At 40.5% G+C, this 10,793-nt stretch overlaps 1 long non-coding RNA gene across 1 annotated transcript; it reads left to right on the plus strand.

Moving 5' to 3' along the window:
• Positions 1-329: 329 nt before the first annotated feature.
• On the plus strand, positions 330-3,578 carry LOC135241854 (uncharacterized). The gene is made up of 3 exons (XR_010326136.1): positions 330-548; positions 3,021-3,080; positions 3,219-3,578. It is a non-coding gene; the product is annotated as an uncharacterized LOC135241854 (long non-coding RNA).
• Positions 3,579-10,793: the final 7,215 nt, after the last annotated feature.

A 10,793-nucleotide genomic window follows, 5' to 3' on the forward strand; every position in this document is an offset into this window, starting at 1 on the left:
GAATTACGTAAATATGATGTACATTAATAACGTAACAATTACGTTATATCACAGTCCTCATCCTTACTTCATTTGAAACGTCACTGGTAGGTTGTCAGAACGTTTGTAAATGATGTATTGGCTCACATTAAAATATCTATCTGTCTAGGCGTTTGCACTTGGACCGTTAACACTTTATCCAATGCAGGGTTTAAAAAAAATTTTTTTATAGGATATGATGGATAAGCAGGTATAGGGTTCTAGGGTGGCTGACATGGATAGGGATTTTATAGTAGGACTAGGTGTAAAGCATGGAGGATAAAATATAGCTTAGGGTGAAGGGATTTAGAGTGTAAATCTATTGTCTGATCCACACTCCGGAGCAGAAGGTGGCGGTAATTCACCAATAAGCTGGATACCAACCGCTATAAAACAAGAAGAAGACGATGTTATATCCAATCACATGCGCATATTACTGTGATGTAAGAGGTAACGTCCTCTTGGAAGAAGGTCACTGTGGTTTCAAATTCTCAGTGGGAAAATCTGGGTTTGATGGCGTTCAAGAGGAGGTAAGTGTTTCATTATGCTTTTATATTTGTAACTGAATGTATTGCAGACCTTTTCAGTTAGTAGTATTTGCAATGTAATGTTGGAGTCCTACTTTCAGCATGCATGTTTGCAGTTCTAGCTGAATGTTGCTAATGCTTTAAGTTAGCCGGTGAAATGGTGATGTTCAGACCTGGCCTCTGTTCTGGGACTAATTTGAGTTAGTGTTCTGTTAGATAACATATTTGCTAGTTGAGTATTTAAAGGAGTACCATGGTGATTTTCACATTTTCTCGGTTTTATGTGCTATTTGCACAAGAGGCATTGAAGAAACACAATGAGCAAAGTATTAAATATGTCCGTTCTGTATTTTTTGAGAAATATGCGTTTTAAATTAATCGTCCTATTTTCAACCGGTTGAGAAAGTTGTCATTTTTCTACGTCACGAATACAGTAACCACTCCCATTTCCACGCCCCGTAAAGAAATCTGACAGGACACACCGTCCTGCTGTTTAGACAATGCAAATATTTGACTAACGTTAGGTTCACTTATATTAGAGTGCCTTTAGATTATTTCTGGTTATATTCATTTAGCTAGCTAGCTAACGTTAGCTAGCTAGGAGGTTTGCTTTCATGAGGCAATGTTATCGATAACGTTAGCTTGCTAGTTTGCTTTTATGAAGACGTTATAGTTGTGCTTTTATCTTAACTTGGCTAGCTAGATAGCAAAAATTATAATTGGATATAAGTCAACGTCCTTACCTTAGCTATCTATCGATACTTGATATACTACCAACTAGCTAGCTTGTGAAAATTCAGTCTCCCAAAGAGAGAGCGTATCATGGGGGTAGCTATGGTAACGGGGCACGGTCTGTCAATCATAGCTAACTGACGGTTCTCATTACCACGCCCAGACGGTTCGGGTGAATTTTTATAGTGGGAAATTTAGGCTTAGAAAAATACGTTTTAAAGTACATTGAAATGACTGAAGAATAAAAAAATTATGCACATTTGTTTTGTTGTTGCCTGAAGACAACTGGGAAGTGTCACGTTCAACCACCATGGTACTCCTTTAACACTAATAGCCCAGTGCAAATGTATTGTAAGACCAGCTAGCATTACCTAGCTGATCTCAGCGATGGCCTGTTTAGTTAGCTAACAATTGAGCTAATTCGACATGTATAAACGGCAGTCCGCACCTTTATTCATGTTCTTTTAGCTAGCATTGTTGCCGGCGCCTCTTTTGAAAGCTAACGTATGTGGCGCTCTTTTGAAAGCCGTAATTCACCTTGTCCATGTCCTAATGAGATATTAACATGCTGGTTAAAATATGCATCTTAAATATGATATAAAATAGTTGTGTGGTGTTCATTTGGTTTTTGGTGTTTGACAAACTGGAGCTAGCAAGCCTTTTCAAGCTAGCATTGTTGGCGCCTCTTTTGAAAGCTATGTGGCGCTCTTTTGAAATTAGGTATTGATTAGGAATGCAAAAACTCAACGGTTTTTTCCCCCGAATCCTCTAGCACTATTACGCTATACCTTGTGTAATCCTGGCCTTAAAGGAGTACCATGGTGATTTTCACACTTTCTCGGTTTTATGTGCTATTTGCACAAGAGGCATTGAAGAAACACAATGAGCAAAGTATTAAATATGTCCGTTCTGTATTCTTGGAGAAATATGCGTTTTAAATTCATCGTCCTATTTTCAACCGGTTGAGAAAGTTGTCATTTTGCTACGTCATTAATACAGTAACCACTCCCATGTCCACGCCCCGTAAAGAAATCTGACAGGACACACGGTCCTGCTGTTCAGACAATGCAAATATTTGACTAACGTTAGGTTCACTTAAATTAGAGTGCCTTTAGATTATTTCTGGTTATATTCATTTAGCTAGCTAGCTAACGTTAGCTAGCTAGGAGGTTTGCTTTCATAAGGCAATGTTATCGATAACGTTAGCTTGCTAGTTTGCTTTTATGAGGACGTTATAGTTGTGCTTTTATCTTAACTTGGCTAGCTAGATATCAAAAATTATAAGTCAACGTCCTTACCTTAGCTGTCTACCGATACTTGATATACTAGCCCTACTAAGCTAGCTAGCTTGTGAAAATTCAGTCTCCCAAAGAGAGCGCATATCATGGGGGTAGCTATGGTAACGGGGCATGGTCTGTCAATCATAGCTAACTGACAGTTCTCATTACCACGCCCAGACGGTTCGGGTGAATTTTTATCATGGGAAATTTAGGCTTAGAAAAATACGTTTTAAAGTACATTGAAATGACTGAAGAATAAAAAAATTATGCACATTTGTTTTGTTGTTGCCTGAAGACAACTGGGAAGTGTCACGTTCAACCACCATGGTACTCCTTTAAAAAAATAAAATAAATAAATAAATTGGCTTTGGCTTCGCGCCAGTGCATTGTGGAATGAATTTTAATGAAGAGCATTTCTCTGTATTTTCACCAAATACTGACTTAAATTGATTTTCTTTTGCAGAGTTCTCTACATTTGGCGCAACAGCTCAAATGGAAACTAGAGCACATGATCAGAGTAATGGTAGTTATGGATATTATATGGAAACAGCTCTTTGCTCATTGACTGTTTGCCATTGTCAAAACACAATTACAATTTTATCCTGCTGCGTGTGTTACTCAATTTATTTTTCTTACTTGGTCCAATTTTATATCCTTTCAGCTCCCACACATGGCCTTATGACTGTTGCTCCAGTGAAGAACCCAAGGTCCAGCCTTCCCCACTCAAGACATGCCTGAGACAAGAGTGACTGTATTCCAAGTAGAACAATGCACGGGAGGCCTGTGAATTTGGGCACTGTGATTTGGAACTGTATAGTACATAATAAGACTCTATTGAGCTCTTCTAACCTTATTAAATAGCTAACATGGAAAGCATTTTTGAAAATTAAGTAACATGTAAAAATGAATGTGATATGTCTTTAAGGGTGTTTGCAAGCCCTTAAAAAGTCTTAAATTGTCTTAAATTTATTTTTGTTCATAAAATTGTTTAATACATCATGACAGTTGAATATATCATGGTGTATTTGAATGATAAAAGCCCACAATGTGTCCTTTTCTTGGACCAAAATAAACATTCTTGTCTTTTCTCATACGATCTTTGTTCTCTGTTGCAGTGTAGGCGGACTCTCGCCCTCAGCCCGCAGTTAGGATAGTTCCACTCACCTGCGTTCTCTGGATTCCGCATGCTTCCTCTTCCTGCTTATATTCTCGGCTCTTCTACAGATCCTTGCCAGATCGTTATCCTAACCTGTCTGATTATCCTACGTCGGCTCCACAAAATTGTATTAACTCTGTACTTTTCTTGTTCTCAGATCCGCGCACCTGCCTGCTCTCCCTACACAGTCTGTGCGTCTCAGGTTCTGTCTCGTATGTTTGTCACCTGTCTTGTTCATTGTCGCGTCTTTGAGATTGTTTTGTGGTCCTGTCATTGTCTTGTCAGCCCCCCTCGTGTTTCCAGCTCGCCGAATCCAGCTCGCCCTTCGCCGGCCTTCCAGTCCAGTCCAGTCCAGCCCGGTCCGGTCCAGCCCTAATGTGTCAGTCCAGCTCCGTGACAGTTCCACCTCCAGTCCCACTCCAGTCAGCTCCCTGCCACGATCCATCCCGTGCCGTCACGCCGTACAGCCCCTGCACCTGGCTACGTCTACGACCTGCGTCCGCGCCAGCAGTTCCAGTTTCCTCTCTCTATATTTGTTCCTGTAACGTGTTAATAAATCTCACTGTTGTGAATCACAGAAGTTGTCTGAGTCCAAGTCCTGCATTTAGGTTCCCCTTGTCGTGAACGTAACAATGCAATGTTCTAGTAATGTTTTCAGTGGGAATTTTTTTATTCTGTTCCCAGAATGTTCTTCTTAAAGGTTGGATAACGTTCTCTAAAACCATTCTAAAAATGTTTTGTGGTAACATTCTTATAATGTTTTTGATAACATTGTCAGAACATTATGCCCTAACATTCTTAAAACGTTTTCAGTGGCAAGTTTTTAAAAAAAAATGTTCCCAGAATGTTATTATTTTAGTAGGATAACGTGCTTTAAAAAACATTATACAAATGTTTTGTGGTAACATTTTATTAAAATATTTTAATATTATTAGAAAATTATGACACAACATTCCTGTAACTCTTCGACTCAGAATTCCTGTGTAATTGGACTGACCACTGTGGTCACTAGGATGACTTTGATAATTTACTTAACTGTTGGAATTGGACTATTAACACATGTAAAAGGTTGATAATACATCAATATTCAAAAGTCTTTCAACAGAATTACTTTTTTCATTCATTTATTTATTTATTTTGTGTGTGTGTGTGTGTGTGTGTGTGTGAAAACATACTAAACCTGTCTCTGCATAAAAAAGTCATGACTAGGTTTAAAATCTAATATCAACAAAAATTACACACTTAAATGTCATTAAATGTTGTACAGTCAGTCAACTTCTGCACCATAAACTAAACGTACTTTGTTGGGGTAGGAGATGAACCTTGTACTTTTTTCTCACTTCACTTTCCCCACTCAACATTCTGCTACTACAAAAACCTGGCAAAGCCCCTGAACACCGGCAAAGCCCCTGAACAAACGCACTTTTTAATGGAATGGAATGTCTGAGTGCGGGGTTAGTTTCCATATTGCTGCTATTGCTGCTCTGGGACAATAAATCATCAAAATCTCTCTCATCTTCACAATTCTGTTCCACAGAAGCCCCCTCTCCTGTATGTTCTTGGTGTTGATAAAGCAGTGAAGGACACTGATGAGGAATGTTTGTCAGTAAAAACTCTGATGCAGCTATTTGGTCACGTGCATATTTTCCTTCTAATCTTTTAGCCCTTATCCAGAGTATTTTCTATCTGACATCGCAACTTTACTAAATCCTGAACACACCCCAGAAAAAAATGTTATGTTAGCAATTTTCTCTAGTAAAGATTCATCATGAAATCATTTTAATTACGAGGTATCAAACAATTAATTTCAAATATGACCAAAAAGGCTAAACTCCACATGTATTATCAGCAGCGAAAATGAACAATCAAAGAATATATTGCGGTCAAAATGATAATTTTCCCCCCAACTATTTCATTAATTAATAATAAAGACAAACTTTAGAACTAATGTTTCCATGGTCTGTAGTAATAATGGCAGGGTTTCTACCAGGTTTCTACCGCTTTCCTGACATCAGCTGGATCTCTGCCCCTTCTTCTGAGGCCAGGAGATCACAAAACGTTTTCACAATTAATCTCTGAAAATGACTGTTTTTAATACCTTTTCAAGTCTTCAATTTGAAATATGATTTTCGAGACCCGTAGAACCCTTGAATGGTGAGCCAACACTCTGTAACATAAGTAACTTAGCAAGATAATAATCAGCATGTGCAGACCCAGAATTGAGTGCGAAATTCAAAAGTCAGAGCGGGAATTATTATTATTATTATTTTTTTGGTAACTTTATTGAATAAGGTAAACTATAGCACATATACCATATAAGTTAACATATAACTCCACTGTGACCATCTGTATCATGGCGAGCAAAATGCAGTATAATATCCAATAATTAGGCCTACTTTTACCTTCATTTTGTATGCACAAGTGACTAGCTAGTAAGTTAGCATTAACAAAACACATCACCCTAAACTAATCCTTTTCGCCCGGTCTCTCCCCATCTTTCAGTGCTTACTGAAAATGAACACCCCTCAGTCGCTGTCTCTTGTCACCGCTGTGTAAGATAACTGCTAAGATCTGTCCACATCAGTGAACGATAATGCTAATAGCTGAAGGACAATCTATCTAACATTAGTTATAATGTAAAAACGAAACAAGGAAGACGGGCCTAGTAATAACTAATGAAAATAATAACTGCTAATAAATTTGTGTCATTTCTGAATGTTTATTTATATTAATTTACAATGCGGTCAGTTACATCCTTATCTTATCTTTTATGTAGCACAAGCAGCTCTGTGACCCGGTCCATGGAGAAGAAACACGATTTAGGTTTTGATTGTGTCCTTTTGATTGACATATCGGCGGAACCAATGGCAGCTTGAAATTGTGCTCCACCTACCCTTCGTCCTCAAGGCTATTAGAAACTGACCAGAAATCAGAGACATATTCCATCTTAATTTCACCTTAAGTTTTTATTTATTTGATATATATATATATATATATATATATATATATATATATATATATATATATATACTGTATAAGTTATGTTTAGTTATTAAATTGATAAACACATATAGCCTATAGATATAGATCGTGTGTGTGTGTGTGTGTGCAGCAAGTTCAACCAAACAACAATTTTTGTCATCATTTGGGTTAACTCAATGGTATAGTCCTAAGAAAAAAGTGGGTATTCTATAAATGTGGGCCAGCTGGTGGGCTTATAGTCACCACCAGTTTGCATCTAATTCCCAACATACACCAACCGCACTCAATGTGCATAAATAAGAGCTGCTGGATGCCCTGCCTAATGGGGTTGTCGCATTGCTTCCTGTACACATCTCCAATGCACTCATTCTGACGTCACGCACAATACTGTATTCTTCAGTAACTAGGGAACCCTTTAGGACTATAAAAAATAATTTAAAAAAGATTAAATTGTTCTGTCTAATTAAATCCTTCAAATTATTAAATTGTGCCCTCCAATCACTCAAATGACTCAACTACATTGCGTCTACAAGTCAACATGGATCATCTGAATAGAGTTTGGCATATCATTCTCTCCAGCCACATATCACGCCAAAACTATTGCCTTTGATCTACTTATCAGTATATTTCAGCTTTTATTTTGTACCTGATATCGGTAAGGATTCGAGGGGGTATACACCAGGCTTCACTGGATTCAGGGTGTAAACAAACCATGATACACCAAAGCTTGGTTCGGCCCGAGACTTTGGTGGAAGCATCGTGGGTGTCAATAAGGTGTGTGCATGGGGATATTCACGATTACCCTGTGGTACCAGTGGAAATTCGACCCGGGGGAAAAAAGCATAGTAAAGGTTGCGATTAGCTCTCGCCTGTCGCATCCCCTTTTATTGGGTATTGATTGGCCTGGGTTTAATAATATAATGAAAGGGTACATGGGGAAGCGATTGTGACCGATAGGAATCTGTGAGCTAAGTGATGTGTTCAGTGGTGACACAAGGTCATCTGACGCTGCTGAGGGAGAGGCAGGGTCAGGAGAAGCTCTTGCGAGAGCTTCCCCGACTTCCGGCATACATCTCCAGGAGGACTCGCCACTCAAGCAGTCTCGGGATGATATTTTACGCTTTACCTTTGACTAAGTGATAGCTATTGATGGTCACTGGGTGCGCCCTGGCACTGCTCTAGCTCACCCTTATTTTTCTATTATTAAAGATAGGCTATACCGAGTGAGTCATGACACTCAAACCGGAGAGGAAAACACCTAGTTGTTGGTACAAAAGAGCCGTCGAGAAATGCTTTTCCAAGTGGCTCGCCATAATCCGGTCACCTGAGTGTTGATAAAACACTGAATAGGCTAATGGCTCGATTTGGGGTGAAGTGCAGAGGTGGTGTGCATCTTGTCCTGAGTGTGAGTTAGTTAATCCCGCAGCCACTCCAAAAGCACCGTTGCGCCCATTACCGTTAATGGAGGTCCCATTTGAACAGGTGGGGATGGACCTCATCGGGCCATTAAACCGAAGTGCACGCGGGCATCGCTTCCTGTTAGTTTTAGTAGACTACGCAATGTGATACCCGGAAGCAGTGCCGCTGTGTAGCATGTCTACTAAGAATTTTGCACAAGCATTGCTTCAAATAATCTCCCAGGCTGGGATTCTGAAAGAGATCCTAACTGATCAAGGCACTTCATTCGTGTCACACACGTTACGCGAACTGTACAAATTATTGGGAATTAAGTCAATCAGAACATCGGTCTACCATCCTCAAATGGACGGTTTGGTAGAAAGATTTAATAAAACTTTAAAAATGATGATTCCAGACCTGCCAACCTTAGAAAAATATTTTGAGTACCACAGTAGTCAGTGTGACTCTTAGTTCACATGCTTTCGCACCACTTCGCTTTGCACGCACACACAAGCCTTTCTTCATAATTCTAGTTTTGACTGTTGAAGTGATCAGGCAAAATTGTATAATTTGACCTGATTCTAAAATATCACTTGCACTGCACTGGGCTATATTATGATACACTTGCAAGTCAAAAGTTTGAGTACGCCTGCTTACAACAATTATTTCATGATTAATATTTCATTATATGATATGTGTGCTTATACAAACTGATAACCATCAGTTAAGTGAATTGCTTTCAATTATTTAATAAAAATGGAAATAATCTATTTTGTATATTGTAACATGTTTTAATTTTCAAGTATTTACAGAAACTTTTGTAATTAAAAAAAAACACTGTCAATTATGAATAAAACCAAGTATATGTTCATGATTTCCATTTTTATTTAATAATTAAATAATTGAATCAGCTTATATAGGCACACATCATATAGGCCTAATGAATAAAAAAGTATTCAATTGAAAAATTATCTAGGAATGTAGGCCTTTGTAACTAGAAGTTTAGCTAAATTATTACCTGAAGCTCCTTGGTGGCTAATGTCAAAATCATTACATTACATTTACATTACAGGCATTTGGCAGACGCTCTTATCCAGAGCGACGTACAACAAAGTGTATAACCATAACCAGGAACAAGTATGACAAAAACCCTAGAGAGAAGTACCGGTCCAAGTGCAGGGAACAACCGCATAGTTCAACTTGGACCCTGAAGGTTAAACTGATTAACACTAACACAAACGAGAACAGCAACAACGCAGTCTATGGAAAAATACAAGCAGTAGTTAAGACAGGTGCATTAACTAAGTCACCTGCGAAACAGCTACCTAGTTACAACCCTAAGCTTACGGTCATTTAAGAGATTACAGGGAGGTAGGGAGGGATGGGGAGAGGTGCAGCCTGAAGAGGTGAGTCTTCAGTCGTCGCTTGAAATGGGTCAGTGTCTCAGCTGTTCTGACCTCCACGGTGAGGTCATTCCACCATCGTGGGGCCAGAACAGACAGGAGACGTGTTCTGGAAGTGCATGTGCGAAGAGGGGGAGGTGCCAGGCGTCCTGAGGTAGCAGAACGGAGGGATCTGGCTGGCATGTAGGGTTTGAATATCTTGTAGAGGTATGCTGGGGCTGATCCCTTGACTGCCTGGTATGCTAGGACCAATGTTTTAAATTTGATGCGAGCTATAACAGGCAGCCAGTGGAGGGTAGTGAGCAGGGGAGTGACGTGGGAGTGTCTGGGGAGGTTGAAGACCAGACGAGCTGCAGCATTCTGAATGAGTTGCAGGGGTCTGATGGCAGATGCCGGTAGTCCAGCCAGAAGAGAGTTGCAGTTGCAGGATAGAACCATTGCTTGGACCAGGAGCTGGGTTGAGTAGGTGGTGAGAAAGGGGCGGATTCTCCGGATGTTATACAGGAAAAATCTGCATGCCCGGCTTACTGCTGCGATGTTCTTGGAGAGGGACAACCTGTAGTCCATCACCACTCCGAGATTCTTGGCACAGGGTGATGATGTCACTAAGGTGTCCCCTAGGAAAATGGAAAAATCGAGGAGGGGAGAGGATAGAGCAGGAATAAAGATTAGCTCTGTCTTTCCCGGGTTGAGCTTCAGGTGGTGATTGTCCATCCAGCTCTGGATGTCCCTCAGGCAAGCGGAGATGCAGGCAGGGACCTGTGTGTCCGATTGGGAGAAGGAGAGAAAGAGTTGCGTGTCGTCGGCATAGGAGTGATAGGACAAGCCATGGGCAGGGTCAAGGGACGTGGTGTATAAGGAGAAGAGAAGGGGACCGAGGACTGAGCCCTGGGGAACTCCGGTGGCGAGGGGACGGGGTGGTGATACCTTACCCGCCCAAGGAACGGTCAGAGAGGTAAGACTCAATCCAGTCAGGGACTGTGCCGCAGATCCCTGTTGCTGCCAGGGAGGACAGGAGGATGGAGTTCTCCACAGTGTCGAATGCAGCGGAGAGGTCTAGAAGAATCAGGACAGAGGAGAGGGAGGCTGCTCGTGCGGCATGGAGTGACTCACTGACCCAGAGGAGTGCAGCCAGGCCTGAAGCCAGACTGGTGGGGGCCAAGCAGGTTGTTCTGAGAGAAGAAAGCAGAGAGTTGGTTAGATGCAGCACGTTCAAGTGTTTTGGATAGAAAAGGGAGGAGAGATACCGGGCGGTAGTTCTGAATGACTGAAGGATCTAGTGTGGGTTTCTTCAGCA

Source organism: Anguilla rostrata, chromosome 1 (assembly GCF_018555375.3).
Source record: "Anguilla rostrata isolate EN2019 chromosome 1, ASM1855537v3, whole genome shotgun sequence".
Taxonomy (NCBI): domain Eukaryota; kingdom Metazoa; phylum Chordata; class Actinopteri; order Anguilliformes; family Anguillidae; genus Anguilla; species Anguilla rostrata.